This window comes from Heptranchias perlo, chromosome 35, assembly GCF_035084215.1.
Source record: "Heptranchias perlo isolate sHepPer1 chromosome 35, sHepPer1.hap1, whole genome shotgun sequence".
In the NCBI taxonomy this organism is placed as follows: Eukaryota; Metazoa; Chordata; class Chondrichthyes; order Hexanchiformes; family Hexanchidae; genus Heptranchias; species Heptranchias perlo.
Window position 1 is genome coordinate 3,640,871 of NC_090359.1, and position 22,604 is coordinate 3,663,474.

Sequence of the window (22,604 nt, forward strand, 5' to 3'; positions counted from 1 at the left end):
TCCACATGTACGCTGACGACATTCAGCTCGACCTCACCACTATCTCCCTCGACCTCTCCACTGTCTCTGATTTGTCACATTGCTTGTCCAACATTCAGTACTGGATGAGCAGAAATTTCCTCCGACTAAATATTGCAAAGATCGAAGCCATTGTCTTCGGTCCCCACCACAAACACCGTTCCCTAGTCACCGACTCCATCCCTCTCCTTGGTAACAATCTGAGGCTGAACCAGACCATTCATAACCCTGGCGTCCTATTTTACCCTGTAGTGAGTTTCCGAACACATGTCCGCTCCATCACGAAGTCCGTCTACTTCCTCCTCCATAACATCGCCCGTCTCCGTCCCTGCCTCAGCTCATCTGCAGCTGAAACCCTTTTCCATGCTTTTGTTTTCCCTATACTTGACTATTCCAATACTCTGCTGGCCGGCCTCCCATCTTCCATCCTCCATAAACTTGAGCTCGTCCAAAACTCCCGAATTTAACTCGCAGCAAGTCCCGTTCACCCTGTGTTCGCTGACCTATATTAGTTCCCGTTCCAGTAACAACTCGATTTCAAAATTCTCATCCTTGTTTCAAAACTCTCCATGGCCCTTGCCCCTGCCTATCTCTGTAACCTCCTCCAGCCCTACAACCCTCCGAGAACTCTGCACTGCTCCAATTCTGGCCTCTTGTGCATCCCCGATTTTAATCGTTCCACCGTTGGCGGCCGTGCCTTCAGCTGCCTCGATCAGAAGCTATGGAATTCCTTCACTAAACTTCTTCCCCTCTCCACCTCTCCTCCATTAAGACGCTCCTTAAGGCTAACTCATTGGTCAAGCTTTTGGTCACCCGTCCTAATATCTCCTTATGTGGCTCGGTGAAAAATTCTGAGTGATAATCACTCCTGTGAAGCATTTAGGTTGTTTTACTACATCAAAAGTGATATTGGCCAAGGTGCTTAACCAGAGGAAGGGAGGAAGCATCACAGGCCGAGTCTCACTTGACAGGTGTCCGACAACTCCTAGCGACTGATTAGATTCGAGAATCTGTCACTGGAATACAATAGGACTATTTTTGGGCTGATGATTATTTTTAATTTGAATATATTTGTCATTAATGACGTTTATTGATTTACTTTAACATTAAATTGTTCTTTTCTTTCCTCTCTTTATATGGATTAAATTCACTCACAATATTTGCTGCCAACTCCAGTTTGCGACGGATATCAAGGACAAAACTAAAGATTTTTACAAGGACATTAAGAGAAAGAAGGTGACTAATAGCAATGAGGGACCCTTAAATACGACGCAGGTGATTTATAGTAATTGAAAGGCAAGGAGGGTGAAGAATTCCAAAAAAATTGTACAGGAGAACTTTCTTAATATGTATATTTCTAGCCCAACGAGGAAATAAGCAGTGCGAGGTCTAGTTTTAGGGAATGATGTGAGGCAAGTGGAGTGTGTTTCAGTGGGAGAACATCTGGGTAATAGTGATCATAATATAATTAGGTTTAAAGTAGTTACAGAAAGGGACGAAGAAAATTCAAACGTGAAAATACCCAACTGAAAGAGAGCCAATTTCATTGATTTGAGACGAGGTCGAGCACAGGTGGACAGGAAACAAAGATTGGCCAAAAAACAGTAATTGAGCAATGGCAGGTCTTCAAGGTGGAGATAGTTTGGGTACAAACCAAGCACTTTCCCATAAGGAGGATAGATACGGCATCCAAAGCTCGAGCTCCCTGGATGACAAAAGAAATAGAGCTTAAAATAAAACAAAAAAAGCTTTATGTCCAATGCCAGGTGCAGAATACAGTACAAAACCAGGAGAGTGTGCAGGGGGAAACTGAAAAGATATGAGAAGGGCAAAAGAGAGAATATGAGAAAAGATTAGCGGGTAAAATAGATGGGAACCCAAAAATCTTTTATAAAAATATAAAAAGTAAAAGGATAAAAGCAATGGTGGGGCCGATTAGGGATACGAAAGGAAATCTACTTGTGGAGGCAGTGGGCATGACTGGGGTACTGAATGAATAATTGCATCTGTCTTCACAAAAGAAGAGGATGAAATTAAAGTCGCAGTCGAGGAGGAGGGAGTAGAGATATTGGTTCGGATAAAAATAAATAGAAAGTAGGTGCTAAACAGGTTGGCATCACTCTAAGTGAACAAGTCCCCCGGTCCAGCTGGGATGCATCCAAGGTTGCTGAGGGAAGCGAGGGTGGTGCTAGCAGAAGCTCTCTTCACAATCTTTCAATCCACCTTGGATATGAAAGTGGTGCCAGAGGACTGGTGGATTGCAAATGTTACACCCCTGTTCAAAAAAGGGGAGAGGGACAAAGCTGGTAACTGCGGGCCTGTCAGCCTAATATCAGTGGTGGCAATACTACTAGAGACCATTGTCAAGGACAAAATTAATTCTCACTTGGAGAGTCACGGGTTAATAAGGAACAGCCAGCATAGATTCTTCAAGGTAATTCATGTCTGACTAGCCTGATTGAATTCTTTGATGAAGTAACTGAGAGGTTCGATGAAGGTCGTGCAGTAGCTGTTGTATATAATGACTTTCAAAAGGCATTTGATAAAGTACCACATAACAGACTTATTTGGAAATTGGAAGCACTTGGTATTAAAGGGACAATGGTAACATGGGTACGTAATTGGCTAAGGGATAAGAGGCAGAGAGTAGTGATGCAGAGAAGTAAGCAGTGGAGTTCCCCAGGTGTCAGTATTAGGATCATTGCTTTTCTTGTTATATATCAATGACCTGGACTTGGTTTTCGGGAGCACAATTTCAAAGTTTGCGAATGATGCATCACTTGGCAACGTAGTAAATAATGAGGAGGTTCGGAGCAGACTTCAGGAGGACATAGACAGACTGGTAAAATGGGCAGACACATGGCAAATGCAATTTAATGCGGATAATTGTGAAGTGATGCACTTTGGGAGGAACAATACGAAGAGGCAGTATAATCTAAATGGGTCATTTTGAGGGGAGTGCAAGAGCAGAGGAACCTGGCGTACAGTCACAAATCTTTGAAGGTGGCAGGGCAAGTTGATAAGGTGGTTGAGAAAGGGCATGGGAAACTTAGTTTTGTAAATAGGGACAATTAATACAAAAACAAGGAAGTCATGCTAAACCTTTACAAATCACTGGATAGTCCTCAGTTGGAGTATTATGTACAATTCTGGGCACCTCACTTCAGGAAGGATGTCAAGGTCATGGAGAGGGTACAGAGGAGATTTACCAGGATGGTACCAGGGATGAGGGATATCAGTTATGTGGAGAGGTTGGAGAAGCTGGGATTGTTCTCCTTCGAGAAGGGATTAAGGGGAGATTTAATAGAGGTGTTCAAAATCAAGAGGGGTTTGATAGAGCAAGTAGGGAGAAACTGTTTCGCGTGGCAAGTGGGTCAATAACCACAGGTCATAGATTAAAATAATTGGCATAAGAACTAGAGGGGAAATAAGCAGAAGATTTTTTTTTTCACCGAGAGGGATGTTAAGATCTGAAACGCACTCCCTCAATGGGTGGTGGAATCAGATTTGATGGGAATTTCGAAAGGGCAATTGGACATGTAATTGAAGAGGAATAATATGCAGGGTTATGGGGAAAGAGCTGGAGTGTGGTACTAAATTGGGCAGCACTTTCAAAGAGCGAACACAGGCATGACAGGCCGAATGGCCTCCTTCTGTACTGTAAGTTTCTCCGAAAGGAGGGGAACAAGAGTATGGGTACAATAATATGAGAGAGGGAGAGCGCCTCAGATAGTCTGTGCGCGAGGGACAGCGTCTCAGATAGTCTGTGCGCGAGGGAGAGAGTCTCAGATAGTCTGTGCGCGAGGGAGATAGTCTCAGATCGCCTTTATGTGAAGGAGAGAGTCTCAGATAGTCTGTGTGTAAGGGAGCGAGTCAGTATGTGGAAGGGAGAAGAGTCTGAGAGGTAGGGTTGAAGGGAGAGAGAGGGAAGGAGGGTTTGTGTATATATATATATATATATATATATGTGAGTGAGAAGGGGAATGAGAGAAATATGGGAGACAGGGGAGAGAAACAGCCTGTGTTTATGAAAGAGAGGAAAGGAGCAGAGAGTCTGTTTGTGCTTGATAACGAAGGGATAGAAATATGAGAAGTTGGAGAGGAAAAATGAAAGAGAGAGAGAGAGAGAGAGATTGAGAGAGAGAGAGATAAAATGGGTAAGGAACAGACAACTGAGAGTTGTGTTTCACAGATGTTTCTTGCACTGGTAGGATTTAAGCAGTGGTGATCCCCGCGGACAGTGTTGGCACCTTTGCTTTTCTCAATACCTGTGGATAGAAATTAGATTAACCATGAAGAGGAGGCAGACAGGTGAGCAGATTGGGCAGGTAGATGTGAGATGGAATTTAATGGGGAGAAATGTGACGTGAGAAGAATAATGTGAGGAAATAGAAACTATACTGTAAAACTGTAAAAGTAACAGAGAAGCAGAGAGATTTAGAGATTCGGATACATGAATCTTGAAAAGTGGGAGGACAAGTTGAAAAAGCTGTTTTACAAAAAAAAACAATGTGATCCCAAGCTTTATAAATAGGGGCATAGAGTATAGAAGGAAATAATTAATGCCACACCTGGACAAATCATTGGTTAGGCCACATTCGGAATATTTTGTCCAGTTTTTGGTGCGTTACTTTGGTAAGAATGTCACGGCCATGGAGAGGGGCAGAAGAGATTCACTAAGATGATCCCCAGGATGAGAGTCTTCACATAACTTTTCATTAGAGCAGAGAAGCTTAAATAAGATCAGAGAGAGGGGATCAAAATTATGAGGGGGATTTGATAAAGTGTATGAGGGAAAACTATTTCCATCAGTTTGTGAGTCGGTAACTGGAGGGCAACAAATTAGGACCAAAAGAATGAAGTGAGAGGTTAGTTTTCTTTTTTATGCAGAGGGTTGTTCGGACAATGGAATGTCCGACCAGAAACATTGATGGAAGCAGCATTTAAAAGGGAAGTGAACAAATATCTGAAGAAGAAAATCTTAAAAGATCTTGAAAGGCCTTCGATAAGATACAGCATAGTAGACTCATGACCAAAGTCAGAGCATGTGGTGTCAGAGGACAGGTAGCAGAATGGAAAGCAAGCTGGCTGCAGAAGTGAAAACAGAGAGCAACGGTTAAAGGTAGTTACTCAAACTGGCAAAAGGTGGGAAGTGGTATTCCACAAGGAGCGGTGCTGGAAATACTGTTGTTCACCATTTGCATAAATGATTTGGACTTAGGAATCGGGAATACAATTTCAAAATTTGCAGAGACACCCAATTGGGAGGTATAGTTAATACTGAAGAGGACTGCGACAAAATACAGGAAGCCATTAATAAACTTGCAGAATGGACGTGTAATTAGCAAATTAATTTCAATATGGATAGGTGTGAGGTGGATCAGTTTGGTCGGAAGAATAAAGAGACCACACGGACTCCAGCGATTCAAGAAGGGGGCTCACCACCACCTTCTCAAGGGCAATAAATTCTGGCCTCGCCAGCGACGCCCACATCCCATGAACGAATAAAAAGCAGCAAACACTGCTTGGATAATAGGGTCTAACTGGGATAGAGGAGCAAAGGAATCTCGGTGTTCAGATACACAAATCATTAGAAGTAGCGACACAGGTTAATAAGGCATTAAAAAAGCAAACACGGCACTATTATTTATTACATTAAAATAATAGAGGCACCGGAGTAGGTGCAAAAAGATTTTCGAGGATGATACCAAACCCGAGAGGTTATACTTTTCAGGGAAGATTGAACAGACAGGGGATATTTCCTCTGGAAAAGAGAGGCTCAGGGGCGACCTGATCGAGGTCTTTAAGATTACGAAAGGGTTTGATAGGGTCGATGTGGAGAAGAAGTTTCAACTTGTGGGGGAGAACAGAACTGGAGGCCATGAATATAAAATAGTCACTATTAAATCCAGTAAGGAATTCAGAAAGAACTTAATTACGCAGAGAGTGATTAGAATGTGGAATTTGCAAACACATGGATTAGTTGAGGCAAATTGAGGAGTTAAATTTAGATAAATGTGAGGTGATGCATTTTGGTAGATCGAATCGGGCCAGGACCTACTCCGTTAATGGTAGGGCGTTGCGGAGAGTTATAGAACAAAGAGATCTTGGAGTACAGGTTCATAGCTCCTTGAAAGTGGAGTCACTGGTGGATAGGGTGGTGAAGAAGGCATTCAGCATGCTTGGTTTCATTGGTCCGAACATTGAATACAGGAGTTGGGATGTCTTGTTGAAGTTGTACAAGACATTAGTAAGGCCACACTAGGAATATTGTGTGCAGTTCTGGTCACCCTATTATCGAAAGGATATTATTAAACTAGAAAGAGTGCAGAAAAGATTTACTAGGATGCTACCGGGACTTGATGGTTTGACTTTTTGGGAGAGGTTGGATAGACTGAGACTGTTTTCCCTGGAGAGTAGGAGGTTTAGGGGTGATCTTATAGAAGTCTATAAAATAAAGAGGGACATAGATAAGGTGGATAGTCAAAATCTTTCCCCAAAGGTAGGGGAGTCTATAACGAGGACGCATAGATTTAAGGTGAGAGGGGAGAGATACAAAAGGTTCCAGAGGGGCAATTTTTTCACTCAAAGGGTGGTGAGTGTGTGGAACGAGCTGCCAGAGGAAGTTGTGGAGGCGGGTACAATTTTGTCTTTTAAAAAGCATTTGGACAGTTACATGGGTAAGATGGGTATAGAGGGATATGGGCCAAGTGCAGGCAATTGGGACTAGCTTAGTGTTATATACTGGACGACATGGATATGTTGGGCCGAAGGGCCTGTTTCCATGTTTTAAACTTTTATGATTCTATGATTCTAAGAAATAGCATTGATGCACTTAAGGGTTAGCTCGGTAAGTACATGAGGGAGAAAGGAATAGAAGGATATACAGATAGGGACAGATGAAGAGAGGTGTGAGGAGGCTCGAGTGGAACATAAACACCAGCACAGACCAGTTGAGCCGAATAGCCTGTTTCGGTGCTGTAAATTCTATGTTATTCAAATAGTCCATAAATACGGAGAATAAAAGTTGGCGCAGCACTGACCCCTGGGGTAACAACTTCCAACCCTTCTCCAATCTCAGAAACTCCGATTAAATCGGACCCTCTGTTTCCGGTCCCCAGACAACTTTCTCCTCTCACTGTTCCATTTCTCTTTAAACGGCCCACCTGAACAGACTGGGCATTAACCCGGGGATCCCCCAGTTACCTTCACACCATTGTTCGCCATGTCCCTGATTTCACTTAACATCGTTCACAGTCTCATCGAATTGTCTTGGTGCCTCCCGGCCGTGTCAACATCCAACGAGGTTTCCAGTAGGCCTCAAGTATTTCCAGCAGATTGCTTCAAATCCGTTGCAGTTGTCCTCAAAACTCCTTGAAGTTCAGGCACGAATTCTCCTGTGGAAGAAAGTCACATCGTGTTACGGGACGGAAGAAATGACGACCCTTCTGAAGTACTCGGTGCTGGCCTTTGCTCATTTGTAGCACTCTCTCGCCTCGAGAATCATCAAGGTGTGGGTTCAAGCTCCCCTCCAGAGATCTGAGCACAAAATCTAGGATCACACTCCAGTTCAGTTCTGAGGGAGTGCCGCGCTGTCAGAGATGCCGTTTTCAGATGGAGCAATAAATCGAGGCCCCATTCGCCCTCTCAGGTGGCTGTGAAGATCCCATGACACAATTTGGAAGAAGTACAGGGGAATTCTCCTCGTGTTCCAGCCAATATTTATCACTCAACCAATATCAATAAAATAGATTATCCGGACATTGTCACATTGCTGTTTGTGGTATCATTCTGTGCAGAAAACGGTTGCCTACTTTTTAACAGTCACCTCATTTCCAAAGCTCCCAACTGGCTGCTAGGATTTGGGACATGCGGTTGCGAAAACCGTTGGAGAAATTCAAGATTCCCCCTCCCCCTATCCAGGTTCGCCCTTCGCTCCAATCCCATTTCCCATCTCTCGACTCTCAGTCGTTGCAGGGCACGTTAAGAGGCCGCGGGTCGATCTCCTGGGTTGTGGCGCTGAGTCAGGCTGGGCTGTTCACCGCTGAGTGGAAGATGGAGGCAGCTTGTGACACCTGAGCGTGAATCCATGTAAGTATTGGCCAATCACAGGACCCATGATGCAACAGAAAGGATTGTGGCGTCATCCACCGTCTGATGGCCATGTTTGTGTGACGGGTCACACTGCGCACGTGCGGTGTTTATGAACATGGCGTGACATCGAATGTGCAGCACAGAAACACAACATTAGGCCCAACTGGTCTATGCCGGCTGTTATGCTGCACACGAGCCTCTTCATCGAACCCTCTCAGCACTACCTGCTGTTCCTTTCTCCCTCATGTGTTTCTTTAGCTGCCCTTTATCCCATCCATGTTATTTGAATCAACTACTTCTTGTGGTAGCGAGTTCCACACTCTTACCACTCTTTGGGTAAAGAGGTTTCCACTGAATTCCAGGCTGCATTCATTCGTTATTGTCTTATATTGATGACCTCTTGTTTTGATCTTCACAACAAGCAGACACATTTTCTCTCCGTCCACCCTGTCAAACCCTTTCATTATCTGAAAGGCCTCGATCAGCTCACGCCTCAGCCTTCTCGTTTCTGGAGAAAAGAGCCCCAGCCTGTTCAATCTTTCCTGATCACTATATCCTCTCAGTTCTGATATCATCATTGTGAATTAGTTGGGTGTTAATGATTGATTGCTGTGATTTGCTAGTGATTGATTATTGATTAGTTGGGTATTATTGATTGATTGCTGTGATTTGTTTAGTGTTTGATTATTGATTGCTGCACTGCCCATACCTGATGGCTGTCAGGAGCTTGCAGTCGAAGGGACAAGGCGCGGATCCTCACGGTTTTGGCGGATGTTTTTTCTTCCTTTCACGGCGCCTCGAGGCGGCGGTAAGACTGGAGTGGGCGGGTGTCGCCATTCTCCGCCCAGGGATGCAGCGGCTCACATGCCTCGCCCGTCACCCCCAGTAACGGCCGGTGTAGGGCTCTTTAAGAGAGACGGGCCACACCGCAGTTTATTTAAATCAAACCGCGCGATTAAAAGGGAAAGTGACTTCAGTTTCCGTCAAAATAAAAACCGCTCGTTCTTAACAGAAAAAGTGGAAGTTTGTCTCGCGCGACAGAACAGAAAGCGGTCGCTGATCCGGCGGGTGATGTGCGCATGTGCGAACATTCTCCCAGGGTGCAACGCGGCCTGTCTCACAGATGGTGCCTTGTCTCTGCCGCTTTGCATTGTGGGAGATTCCGCCGCCCTGACGGCCCCGGGTCACCGAGTTCATACAATCACAGGTGAAGCTTCCCGAATTGGTGGAACCGACAGAGTTCAGGTGATCTGTGGATCGAGAGAATCTCTCGGAGAAGAATGGCAGCCAATTGGGGAAATCACAGGCGGTGATGGCCTGTCATAAACCCAGTCGTTGAATGACGGATTGAAACAAGGAAACGAATGAAGAAACTCTACTGGCACCTGTGGAAACAGGCGGACTAATAAATTTAACCCATGGACAGTTCTGGTCACCACATTATAGGAAAGATGTGATTGCACCAGAGAGGGTACAGAGTAGATTTACGAAGATGTTGCCTGGACTGGAGAATTGTAGTTATGAGGAAGGATGGGATAGGCTAGGGTTGTTTTCATGGCAACAGCGGAGGCTGTGGAGAGATTTAATTGAGGCGCATAAAATTATGAGGGGTCTCGGTAAAGTGGATAGGAAGGAGCTATTTCCCTTACCAGAGAGCTCAATAAACAGGGGGCGTATATTTAAAGTAATTGGTAGAAGGATTTAGAGAGGGTGAGAAATAAAGTTCAGGAGAATTTGTTTCACTCAGAGCGTGGTGGGGGTCTGGAACTCACTGCTTGAAAGGGTGGTAGTAGTAGAAACCCTTTTATAAACTACTTGGATATGCACTGGAAGTGCCATAAACGACAAGGCTGCTGACCAAGACCAAAAGTGCGACCAGGCTGGATAGCTCTTTTTCAGCTGGCACAGGCACAATGATCCGAATGGTCTCCTGGGCTATAAATTTCTACGATTCTTTCACCCCTAGGGTGAAATGTGACATTGCAAAAGATATATGTTTACGGTTCAAAACAGCCTTCACAAAGAGGGAGGGGACAATTTAGAATTCTCTGCCAGAAAGCGTTATGGAGACAGACTCCTTAAATTACTTTTAAAGACGAGTAGTTTCGGGACCTGCCAACAGAGAAATATTAAATTGTATGAGGAGCGAGACGAAAGTCACCTGTTTCTGTACTGAGATCCCAAGGTTCATTGGGAATGAATTTGTGACGAATTTCTGCATTGGGATATTTTTACAATGTTGCAGAAAGAGTCTAAAATAATTCTCCTGGTGTCCTGGCCGATATATCCATTTTGTGAAGTGTCTCTACAATATTTACATGTAAATCAAACAACTGTCAGAAGAGGGCAGAATGAACCAACACGACACACGAATGTACTGTCTTCTATTTGATTTAACGTTTCCTACCACTATAAAATAGGGGTCAGAGTTCAAGTGAGGAGTGGCTGTTGGACTGCGCTTTCTGTGAGAACAAAGAAATCACCTTCTGTGTCGAAATGAATTGCTATTCTTAAAAGTTCCCACGAACTCATTGTTATTCTACTTGAACAGAACGAGCCTGGATCGCCTGCTATATTTAAACACTCAGCGTTGGTGATTGTTAATATTTCATTACTTAAGATACAATTTGATTTAAATGGAGAAGTGGTATCCATCTGCCAAACAATGTTGTCTGAAGCGAGGCTCTTTACAGCTAAAAGCTCCCATCGTGTTTCATAGACCCCCTGAACGTCTGATTTTTCCCCCCAAAAAATCCAGCTCAGTTAAGTTAAACATTCTCATTGATCTGAAGAACATTTTATCAACAATTTTCAGTATTTCACAAGGCAAGGGTGCCCAAGACAGGGATTGTACCCAATTCACTGTTAAAGGTTTCAAAAAGAAAATCCAGTTTAGTGACCAGCGGGACATAGCCTAAGAAAAGAACCAGGACTTTCAGGAGTGAAGTTAGGAAACACTTCTACACCCAAAGGGTGGGAAAAGTTTGGAACTGTTCTGCAAACGGCAGTTGATGCTAGCTCAATTGTTAATTTTAAATCTAAGATTGATAGATTTGTTAACCAAAAATATATTAAGGGATATGGGTCTAAGGTGGGTCCATGGAGTTAGGTCACATATTGACCATGAACTCATTGTATAGTAGAATCGGCAAAAAGCGGCTAAATGTCCTAATCCTGTTGCTGTGACCACGACTCAGTGAATGGTCAATAACTTATATTGATACAGTAGGACTAACCACTTAAAATATATCCTGGGACTGTCCTGAGGGGAATCTGGGGATGTAAAGAAACTTCAGTCTGTGCTCACAAAAAGACAGGTGAAATTCAAATGCAACTGAGTTAAATCACAGATTGTGATGGTGGAGTGTGGAGAGCAGAACCTGCTGGTGAGGCACTCAATGGGAATGACAGCTCCATTAGTTCTCACAATGACAGACCCACGAGCATTTGGGGTATGGTTCAGGTGGGTGTTGTCGAACCGGAAATCTCCAGCCACCTGAAAGACATCAGGTTAAGGAATGAAGAGCTAGTCTCATTGGACAAAAGCTATTTCTGATCGTTTTCCTGTTAAACAGCAGTTGGAGGGGTTTCAGCTGCTCCTCAATGACACACTATTGAAGCAGCTCCACCATTGGTTGAAGTTACATGGAGCAGCCGCTGTTACTCTGCTCAGTCTACCTTCAATTGCAGGGGACTTCAGGCCTGCAGTCAGAAACCCTGAAATGATTGGCACTGCCAGATTTGATGAGCATTATTTCCGAGATAGAATAAAGCTTTCACCTTAAGGGGCTTCAAGTTACCCCTGATGTGGAGCACGAAACAACACCACTTTTAAACCTCACCTGTGTCCGTGAAATCAAGGGGATTGGCAAGTGTAATAACCAAAAGTGGAGTTCCGCTTTAATACATTGTATCCCAATTATTATGCCACTTGTTTCATCTTCCAAGAGAAGTCTCAACAGGAATTCACACTGAACATTCATTGACCGCAAGTTGAGGCAACAGGCCCGAATATCCATGGGAAGGCACGGAAAAGATAAATCAATTGAGGCACTGGTTTGGAGAAATGCAGGTGAAGTTTCAAGATCAATAGAATTAACCAAAGTTATAGAATAGTAATGACCAATTTAAGAAAGACAAGTTGAAGATCTTTTTAAATATAAAGCTAAGATAGACATGAAGTAGTTTCACACAGGGCGATATTTAACAGTGGGCAAATATTTATACACAGATTTCATTCAGGGATCTCCTCAGTGACTGGAGTTTCACGCGATGTGAGTGAGTTCAGAGTGGAGAGTAACCTAGATGTGGAGATGCCGGTGATGGACTGGGGTTGACAATTGTAAACAATTTTACAACACCAAGTTATTGTCCAGCAATTTTATTTTAAATTCACAAGCTTTCGGAGGCTTCCTCCTTCCTCAGGTAAATGTTCAGGAGCTCCTCGAAGCCTACGAGAGTAACCTACACAGTGAAATTTGAGCAACATTTGAGGAATCACATTACCTGCATTCTGCTGCCATATTCATGGAGCCCATAGTCAAAGAGGACAGTGTGGTTCGGAGAGTAGATCCCAGTTGGCCGAAAACCTACTGTCCCCAGGGTCAGGTCAGCAGCTTTAATCAGTTGCCTGGTTCGAAATAAATCCATGTCTACCCTCACCAGCAGGTTCTACTCTCCACACTGCACCATCACAGTCTGCAGTGGGGACAGACTTCTCCCCTCAGACACACTGAAATGGGAACCAAAAGGAGGGATAGGGGGAAGGACTCTCTGGGGCACAGGGGTGGGTTTTACTCTTCTCCATGGAAATCTCTGGCCTCTGAAGTGTTGCCAAATATCAGAGCAACAAACCGCTCCAACTAACAACAGCACCGGGACCAAACCTCTCACTGCAAAATCCCCCATGATACCAAACAACTCAACCATCACATTACCGCCCAACCAACACCTTCTTTTTTTCTTTTTTTTTCTCTTTTTTTCTTCTTTTTTTTGGGAACCAAAGGGAGGGACAGGGGGAGGGACTCTCTGGGGCACAGGGGTGGGTTTTACTCTTCTCCATGGAAATTTCTGCCTTCGAAACTGTTGCCAAGTATCAGAGCAACAAACCACTACAACTAACACCAGCACTGGGAACAAACCTCTCACTACAAAATCCCCCATGATACCAAACAACTCAACCATCACTTTACCCACCAACCAGCACCTTTTTTTTGGTGTTTTTTTCAGGCCCCCCTTTTATAAGAAGGGGGGGGGTGTAGGGTGTGCTTAAGTACTAAAAACCAAATAAAACGAAATAAGGCATCAAATTAAAATTTTATTTTCCCCGTTCAGGATGCACTCCAGCCCCTGCGGTGCCCACCGGTCGCGGAAAGCCTCAAGCATACCGGCAGACACCGCGTGCTCCATCTCCAGGGCCACCTGGGCGCGGAGCATTCCGCGGAAGTGAGGCAGACAGACCGAGTGACCGCCCCCACCGGCCGCACGCAACCTGGACCTGTGGATGGCCACCTTGGACAGGCCCAGGAGCAGGCCCACGAGGACGTCCACCGATCTGCCCGCCCCCCTCCTCACCGGGCGGCCAAAGATCAGGAGGGTGGGACTTAAGTACAGCCAGAACCTGAGGAGCAGCCCCTCCAAATAATCAAACAGGGGCTGCAGTCTCCCACACCCCGTGAACAAATGAAACACGGACTCCTCCAGGCCGCAGAAATTGCAGGCGGCCTGGGCGTCCGTAAAATGGCGTAAACGCCTGTTGCACGCGACTGCTCCGTGCTACACTCTCCACCCCAGATCCCCGATGTGACACGGGAGGATCCCTGAGTAGAGAGCCCCCCACTGGGGACCCCCGTCTCCGCCGGACGGCAGGATGGTATGCCAGGGCGTGTCCGGGCGAGAGACGAGGGCGAGGAAGTGGAGAGTGTGCAGGAGCAGCCCGTACAGGAAATCCCTCCGCGCGGAGTGAAACGGCACGGAGGGAATTTCCGAGAGACGGCTCAAGTTGTGAGGCGCAGCCCTCCGAGGGAGGTTTCGGGGCCTGGCGCCGATGAGGAATTCCGTCCAAACGGGGGTCAGATCGGACGGGATGACTCCGCACGCTTGAGCCGCCTCCACACCACGAGTGGAGTGAGGGCCGAGCGCCGATTTCAACGCCCGGATGACGGCGGCCGCGTCCCCGGCACGCCACGAGGAAATCCGTGCGGCAAGCGCCCAAGGCTCGAGCCAACCCGACCCTCCACCATCCAGGACGTCCCTGACTCTGGTTACCCGACCGGCCACGGCCATCTGCTCCGTCTGCCACGAGCGGCCGAAGCCGACATCGCGGAGGAACGGATTCCCGAGCAGCGGCTCCTGCAGGACGGCTGCTACCCCCGACGCGCGAGAGCACCGGCCGGAGGCAACCATCTTCCAGACCCTGAGCAGATCCTGGTAAAAGACAGGCAGCTCCCGCAAAGACGTACGGCCGCCCAGCAGCGAGATGAACAGGAGCTGCATGTCATAGTTCAGGCCGTGCACCTGGCGGAAAAAGTACGTCGCCAGCACACGCCATCTAAGAGTACGCTCAACGTACAGGTATCGCTGCAGCGACCGAAGGCGGAAAGTTGCCATCTGGGTGCGGACGCACACCAGCCCCTGACCGCCCTCCCTAAACGGGAGACTCAGGACCGTGGCAGCGATCAAGTGCATCCCTTTGGCCCAGAAGAAGTCGACAAACTTCTTCTGAATCTTGGCGACAAACTCAGGGTGGGGTGTCAAAGTGACCAACCGGTACCACAACATGGCGGCCACCAGCTGGTTTATGACCAGCACACGACCCCTGTAGGATAACACTCGGAGCAGTCCTGTCCAGCGCGCCAGGCGAGCGGCGACTTTGGACTCCAGCTCGTCCCAGTTCGCCGGCCAGGCTTCCTCCGAGGTAGACTCCCAGGTACCGGAGGTGCGTGGTACTCCAGGCGAAAGGCCTGAGCTCCTCCGGCAGGGAGTCCACCCGCCACTGACCCACCAGGAGTCCGGAACATTTCTCCCAGTCGATCCTTGCGGAAGACGCCGCAGAGTATACCTCTTGGCACTCGCGCATCCTCCGCAAGTCAAGGGGATCGGTGACCACGAGGAGCACATCGTCGGCGTAAGCAGAAAGGACGACCTCCACGTCCGGCTCGCGTAGAGCCAGTCCCGACAGGCTCTTTCGCAAGAGGCGCAGGAAAGGCTCCGCGCACACGGTGTATAATTGGCCAGACATGGGGCACCCCTGACGCACTCCTCTCCCGAAGCGAAGGGGCGCCGTCAAGGATCCGTTAATCTTAATCAGACACTCCGTGGTGGCGTACAGAAGTCGGATCCGGGCGACGAAATGCGACCCGAACCCGAAAGCGCGCAGTGTCCCGAAAAAGTACTCGTGAACCACCCTGTCGAACGCCTTCTCCTGATCCAAGGAAAAGAAGGCGACCGACAGGCCAGCCCTCTGGGAATGGTGGATCAGGTCCCGGACCAGGTGAATGTTATCCTGGATCTTTCGGCCCGGGACCGTGTAGGACTGGTCGGGCTGGATCATGTGGTCCAGCACGGTGCCGAGGCGAGCAGACATCGCCTTGGCAAAGACCTTATAATCCGTGCTGAGGAGGGAGACCGGGCGCCAGTTTTTAAGGTTGCGGAGATCCCCCTTCTTAGGCAGCAGGACCACGACCGCCCTGAGCCACGGAAGGGGCATCTCCCCGGTCGCCAGACATTCCCCCAGGATCCGCGCGTAGTCGCCCCCCAGGACGTCCCAGAAGGCCCTGAGGAACTCCACGGTCAGCCCATCCAGCCCCGGGGACTTGCCCCTAGAGAGCTGGTGGAGGGCGCCGGTCAGCTCCGCCAAACTGAGCGGAGCGTCCAGACTGTCAGCGTCCTCCGGGCCGACCTTCGGCAGGTCCTCCCACAAAACTCTGCGCGCCTCCTCGCTGGACGGATCCGGAGAGAACAGAGCCTCGTAGTAGGATCGAGCCCGGGCCCTGACTCCCTCCGGGTCCGAGACGAGGGACCCGTCGTCGGCCAGCATCGTAAGGAGCTGCTTACGAGCCCCCCGCCGCTTTTCCAGCGAGGAGAAGAAGGGAGAGCCGCGGTCCAGGTCCCGAAAGAGCTGGAGCCGCGACCTCACGTACGCTCCTCGGGACCCGACCAGTTGCAGGTCCCTCAGAGCTTCCTTCTTCTCTTCGTACACCTGCCGCAGGGCCGGATCCTCGGCGGCCTGACCGAGACGGGACTCCAGGCCAAGCACCTCCTGCTCCAACCGCCTGACCTCGGACTCCCGCCTCTTAGTTCACCCCCTCGCGTACTCTTGTCAGAAGAGGCGGACGTGAGACTTGCCCACGTCCCACCATAGCCTCAAGGAGGAGAAGCCTCCCCGCTTCCCTCTCCAGTCGCTCCAGAACAGAGGGAACGAGTCCTGGAACCGCGCGTCCTCCAGCAGCCGGTTGTTAAAGTGCCAGTACGCGGACCCCAACCGAACGCGGAACAGAGCGAGCTCCATCCACACCAGGTGGTGGTCCGAGCACGACACCGGTCGGATGGAGGCCGACGGGACGCAGGAGGCGTACGCCCGCGAAACGTACAGGCGGTCGATTCTGGTGCTCCCTCCTGCAGCCTTCACAAAGGTGAAATGGCTGGAGTCGGGATGGAGATTCCGCCAGGCGTCCACCAAGTCGAAGGACCCGACCAGGTCCCTCAACTTCCCCGTCGCCAACCTACTTAAACCTAATGCGCGGAGGGAGCGGGGCCGCTAGTCGACCGCCACTCCCTCAACAGCCCGGTGAGGAGATACCTGAGCCGGCGCAACCCGACCCCGCCGCCGTCCTTTTCCGCGGCCACGGACCTGACGGCGGCCCGGAACGAGCGGATCAATCGCGCCGGCTCCGACCAACGGTCGAGGGCCAGCCGGACGCTATTGCGACGATGGCTCCAACCGGTCGCAAACTCCCGGAGTTCCTCAACGGGGATGAGGGGAGACTCGGTGCCGGGCACGAGGGTGTCCACCACCTCACTGGAGACGGACGCTAAATCGCCCCCAGTGCTCACCACCGAGTCCCCGTCCTCCTCCGGGTCATCGTCGCCCGCGGCCGACCCACTCCCCGCACAGGGTGCGGAGAACGGGACGGCCGAGCCGGCCGGCCCCGCCTCTGTCACGATCCCACCCCCAGGATCGTCGGCAGAGGAGTCCTCCCCGGGCTCTACCGGGGGGTCCGGGTCAGAGGGCGTCACCGGGCGGGGACCCTCCCCAGCCTCCGGGCGGTGAATGTCCGGCACCGGGATATATGGGGAAACCAGGGAGTACGTAATCTCCAGTTCCCCCGCCTCACCCGGCATCGTGCCCAGAGACTGGGAGAAGGGGGTCTCCCCACCCACTCTGCCACCGACCAACCCGGCCGGTGTAACGCTTCCGTCCTGGTTAAAACCGTCCACCAGGTCGAGCAAGTCCTGGGAGATGTCAAGCCGTCGGTGAACGAACTCGGCTTCATCGGCCTCGCCCACCCCGGCACCCAGGATGCCCGACCCGGTGAACGGGGTACTGTTTTCTCTGCCCGGATCCGCGACCCCCCCTATTGGCAGGGTCTCTCCATCCCCCCCGGGAGGCACGGGCTCTGTCGCCTCCCCCCGAGAGGTGGATGACTCCGGCCGCTGATGGGAAATGGTGGGTGGGGCCGCAGGATCCGTTCCGGGCGCTGACACCCCTTCCACGGGGGGCCGTCACTTTGCAGGGTTCCCCTACGCTTCCATGGAGTGGCGCCTCTTTTTCTTTCCGGAGGGTCGCGGAGGCAGGGGGAGCGCCATGTCTGCTGGGGCTCCTCCCTCCGCTCCCTCCTGATTAACGGCCAGCCCGGGCTCTGTCGCGACCGCGAGGTGTTGACTGGCCACGGTCACGACCACGGCCTCGAGCTGACTAGGACTATTTGTTTCTCGGGGACCAGCCTCCAGATGTTTCGACTTGCTCCGCGCTTTTTTCAGGCGAGGGTTCCCTCCCTCCCCCCCGGCGGAGGCCTTGACGACAACCTCCGCCCGCGCAGTTGACTCTCCCGACGCGGGGGCGGAGTTGGGCGGAGGAGCGGTGGCGGCGCCAACCTCGGCCGCCGCAGCTGCTTTGGCGGCCTGGGAGGCGGGGCAGTTTTTCTTCAGGTGGCCCACCTCCTTGCAGGCATGTCACCGCCCACCCTCTGCCGTCCAAAAGTCGCGGTAGGCGGTCCCCTCATGAAGGGCGTTAAAGCCCCCCCCCTTTCATCTCCTCCCGCGCCAGCTTGACAAATGCCTGGCGACGGAAGGAGTAAACATGCCGGAGGCGATTCTCCCTGAGCCCGAGCGGCAGCGGCGTTACCCCCGACCTCACCTCCCCCAGTTGACGTAGGTGGGGGAGGAGGAGCTCGTCCGGTAGAAAGGGCGGGACGTTAGATAATATAAGCCGCTGCGCGGTGGCCTCCAGCGGGTCCACCGGCAGGAAGGTCCCAGCAACGTGAGCCCCCTACTAAGGGCCAGGGACACCGCCCGCTCGGACCTCAGGAAGAGCACCGCCCTGCCGTACATTTTTGAGGCGGCGACGATGGCCGAGGGGCCGACAACCTCGGCCATGGCCTTAACGCAGGCCTCAATGGTCATGTTGGGGTGGGCGTAGCTCTACACCCCATGCTTCCTCGTGATGAGGGGGAAAGGTGCCGGCCCAGCAGGAGAGGCAGGAACAGCAGGAGCAGCCGCCGAGGCAACGCCCGCATACGTCCTGCTGGGTCCCAGCACCGGCGAAGATGGTGACGCCATGTTGTCAGGCAAACTGATGGAAATGTCCTAGAGTTAAATATTGACAGAAAACCGCCTCTCCCCCGTATCCCAGTACTAGGTTGGGAGAGGGGCTCCTTTGTCCGATGTTTTTTTGTTTTTTGTTGAAGATCGTGCTCAAGAGAGCGAGAGAGCGAGAGAGGGAGGGATGGCAGAAAAAAGGGAAAGGAGGGAGTCCGCAGTGGTGGGCCGCTGAGGAAGTCGGTTGAAGAGGGGCGGGGCTGCACCTTCTTTCTCTCGGTGGGCAGGGGGGAGGAGATGTCTTCCCCGAGACAGCTGGAGCTGCCGAGGCTCATTCCTCCAGGGATGGAAACAAAAGAAAAGTAACTTCACCCAGGCAGCTCCAGCTGTCCCGGGCAGACACTTGGGGTGAAACCCCCTGTCCTTTTATGGTCTTCTTCCTCCCCCTACCTCCAGCCGTCCACACCTCACGGCGCCGACCTCCTCTTCCTCCCTCTGTTTTGATGACCGAAACCGGCAGCAGCACACCCCTCACGGCTGATGTTGACGGTGCTGGTGCTGGTGTTCTCCTTCTCCCTCCTTCCCTGTCGATGGTTCCTCTCGTCTCCTTCTCCTCTCCTCAGGCTGGCTGACTCTGCTCTGCTCTGCTCGTTGTCAGTGTCACCGTGATTAACCTCTCACTACACAATCCCCCATGATACCAAACAACTCGACCATCACTTCACCGCACAACCAACACCTTTTACACAAAACGTGCAATCACTTGACTCCAATTGAAAGATCCGATAAAATAACCTGACTGCATTTCCATCCCACACTCCTGAGCTGAGTGGAGTAGCGAAAAAAATTAAAAGCTGTTTTTGATACAACTCAATATCTTTAGGATCCTCCTTTCATTCAATCACTTCTATTGTCATACTTCATAAGTTTCTTTGCTTCATTTTAACCTGCTGTTTGTTTTTTTGTTACCTGTCTGTTTTGTAACCTCTCTTTCCGATGACTTCTCCTCCTGCTCCCCATCTGTTCTGCTCTTTTCTCCCCATCTCCGGCATTGTCTTTACAAACCCCAGATTCCCACCCATTCCCATGTCCCCTTGTAACACGGTGCAGTCTGCAGCCTGAGTGTCCGTGTCCCTGTGCTTCAGTTAGCCTTCGTCTCTCTCTCTCTTTCTGTCCGTGTGAGTCACTGCACCACAGGCTATTTTCAATCAGCCCCCTCGTTGTCCATTTGTGTCACACAGAACAGAGCGGATACAGTCATACACAGACACCAGCAGAGGGAGTGATAGAGTGGTGTAACTGAGTGCAGAGAAACTGAGAGACAACAGTGGAGGAAGGGAGAGAGCGGTGTGACTGTTTACAGACATACAGAGAGGAACCAGCAGAGGGAGGTAGAGCGCGGTCTATCTCAGTGTAGAGAGACACAGAGAGACACAAGCATCGTGTCCATGAAACCAACCTTTCATCTAAAATCTGAGGCGACATCGAAACTGCTCAGTGTAGAGGAAGCATTACTGTGTATCTAACCCGTGTTGTACCTGCTCTGGGAGTGTTTGATTTGACAGAGTAGAGGGAGCTTCATCGGCATTTAACCTGTGCCGTACCTTCCCAGGGAGTTTGTGATGTCACAGTGTGGAGGGTGCATTGCTGTCTATCTAACTCGCGTTGTAACTGCCCTTCTGCAACTGGAACGATTCTCCTTCTTTACTCTATCAAAACCGTTCATGATTTTGACCACATCTATCAAATCTCCCCTTTACGTTCTCAGTCCCAATTTCTCAAGTCTCTCCACATTACTGAAGTTCCTCATTCCTCGTACTATTTTAGTAATTCTCTTCTGCAGCCTCTCTGAGGCCTTGACTTCCTTCCTAAAGTTTGGTGTCCAGAATTGAACACAATACTCCAGCTGAGGACTAAGCAGTGTTTTATTAAGGTTTCGTATCAATTCCTTGCTTTTTGCACTCTGTGCCTCAATTAATAAAGCCAACGACACCATTTGCTTCTCAGCTTGTCCTGCCACCTTCGAAGATTTGTATAAGTGCAACCGCAGGTCTCCCTATTCCTCCACTCCATTTAAAATTGTTCCATTTAGTTTACATTGCCTCTCCTCATTCTTCCTACCAAAATGTATCACTTCACAATTCTCTGCAATAAATTTCATCTACCATGTGTCTACCCATTTCACCAGCCTGTCTATGTCCTCCTGGAGTCTGTTACTATCCTCATCATTGTTTGTTACATTTCTGAGTTTCGTGTCATCTGCAACCTTTGAAATTATACCCTGTACACCCAAGTCCCGGTGATTAATATATATCAAAAAGAGGAGTGGTCCTAATACCGAGCGCTGCGGACAACATTGTATACTTGCCTCCAGTCTGAAAAACAACCGTTCGTCACTATTCTGTTTTCTGCCCCTCAGCCAATTTTCTATCCACGCTGGCATTGTCCATTTAATTCCATGGGCTTTAATTTTGCTGACAAGTCAATTATGTGATGCTTTATTCTCCCTTAATCTCTCCCTGCATAGAAACTCCTCTACCCATATTCATGGCCACCCTGTCGATCTTGCCATCCCACGTGGCCTCACGACTCCATTGTGTGAATCATGGATGAGGCCATCTCTGATCACTTCCTTGTATCCCTCTCCAACACATAAAATCATAGAAAGTTTACAATACGGAAGGAGGACAATCGGCTCTTTGAGACTTTCAGTTAATTGGCCTGTTCTCTCCACTGATTCGTTGTGATTCGCGGAGTGTTTCCACCGTGTTCTGTGCGTGTTTCACTGAGATTCGGGTTTTACAGTAAATGATCAAAGGATTGTAGTCAAACACTTGGCCATGAGCTGCTGAGTGACCTTTCGGCACATTGTTCCTTGCTTCCCTTTAGCTTGTGGGACTGGGTCTTCAGTGCACTCTTCCTTTCAGAGCTGTGGTCTGCCTCATTTCTCAGTGTGATTGTGGGACTGACACAAAAGCAAAGGGCGGAAGCAGCAGTCACATCCCGCAAAGCAGGCAAATTGCGAGGCTGGGACTAAAAAGCAGTTATTCCCACACCGGGAGTCGAACCCGGGCCGCCTGGGTGAAAACCAGGAATCCTAACCGCTAGACCACATGGGAGCTGAAGAAAAAGCACAGCAGGAAGGGCTCTGACACCACACCCAGAAGGTTAAGGGGCGATTTCATGGATTAATTCATAATTATGAAAGGTTTTGAAAGAGTAATCAGTAGAATTTGTTTCCAGTGATGGAAGGTTTAATAACCAGAGGACACAGATTTAAGATAAATTGGCAAAAAAGCCACGGTGGAGGCCAGGGTGGGGGTGACGAGAGATTTTTTTACGCCACGAGTTGTTATGATCTTCAATGCACTGCCTGAAAGGGAGGTGGAAGCATGTTCAATAGTAACTTTCAAAAGGGAATTGAATAAATACTTGACGTGGAAAAAATTGCAGGGCTGTGGGGAAAGAGCCGGGGTGTAGGACTAACCCACTTCCTTCTGTGTTCATCACTGGAAACAATTCTCCCCCAGGTCACTTACAAAGCCACAGTCAATAACCCAACTGTCTGGTATTGGTCCCTCCATTCACCACGACATTTCTACAGCTGCTTATTTGCTCAATCACACTCTCACCTCCACCTTTCATGCCCTTGTCCCCATTAAAAACTTTACTCGCTCTCACCCTGGACGTTCCCCCTGGTGCTGCCCTCATTTCCACTCCCAGAAGTCCAAGGG

The 22,604-nt window shown here is 49.6% G+C and overlaps 1 non-coding gene across 1 annotated transcript; it reads right to left on the reverse strand.

Annotated features, from left to right (window-relative positions):
- Positions 1-21,917: 21,917 nt before the first annotated feature.
- trnae-uuc (transfer RNA glutamic acid (anticodon UUC)) lies at positions 21,918-21,989 on the reverse strand. The gene has a single exon. It is a non-coding gene; the product is annotated as a tRNA-Glu (tRNA).
- Between the last annotated feature and the right edge of the window lie 615 nt (positions 21,990-22,604).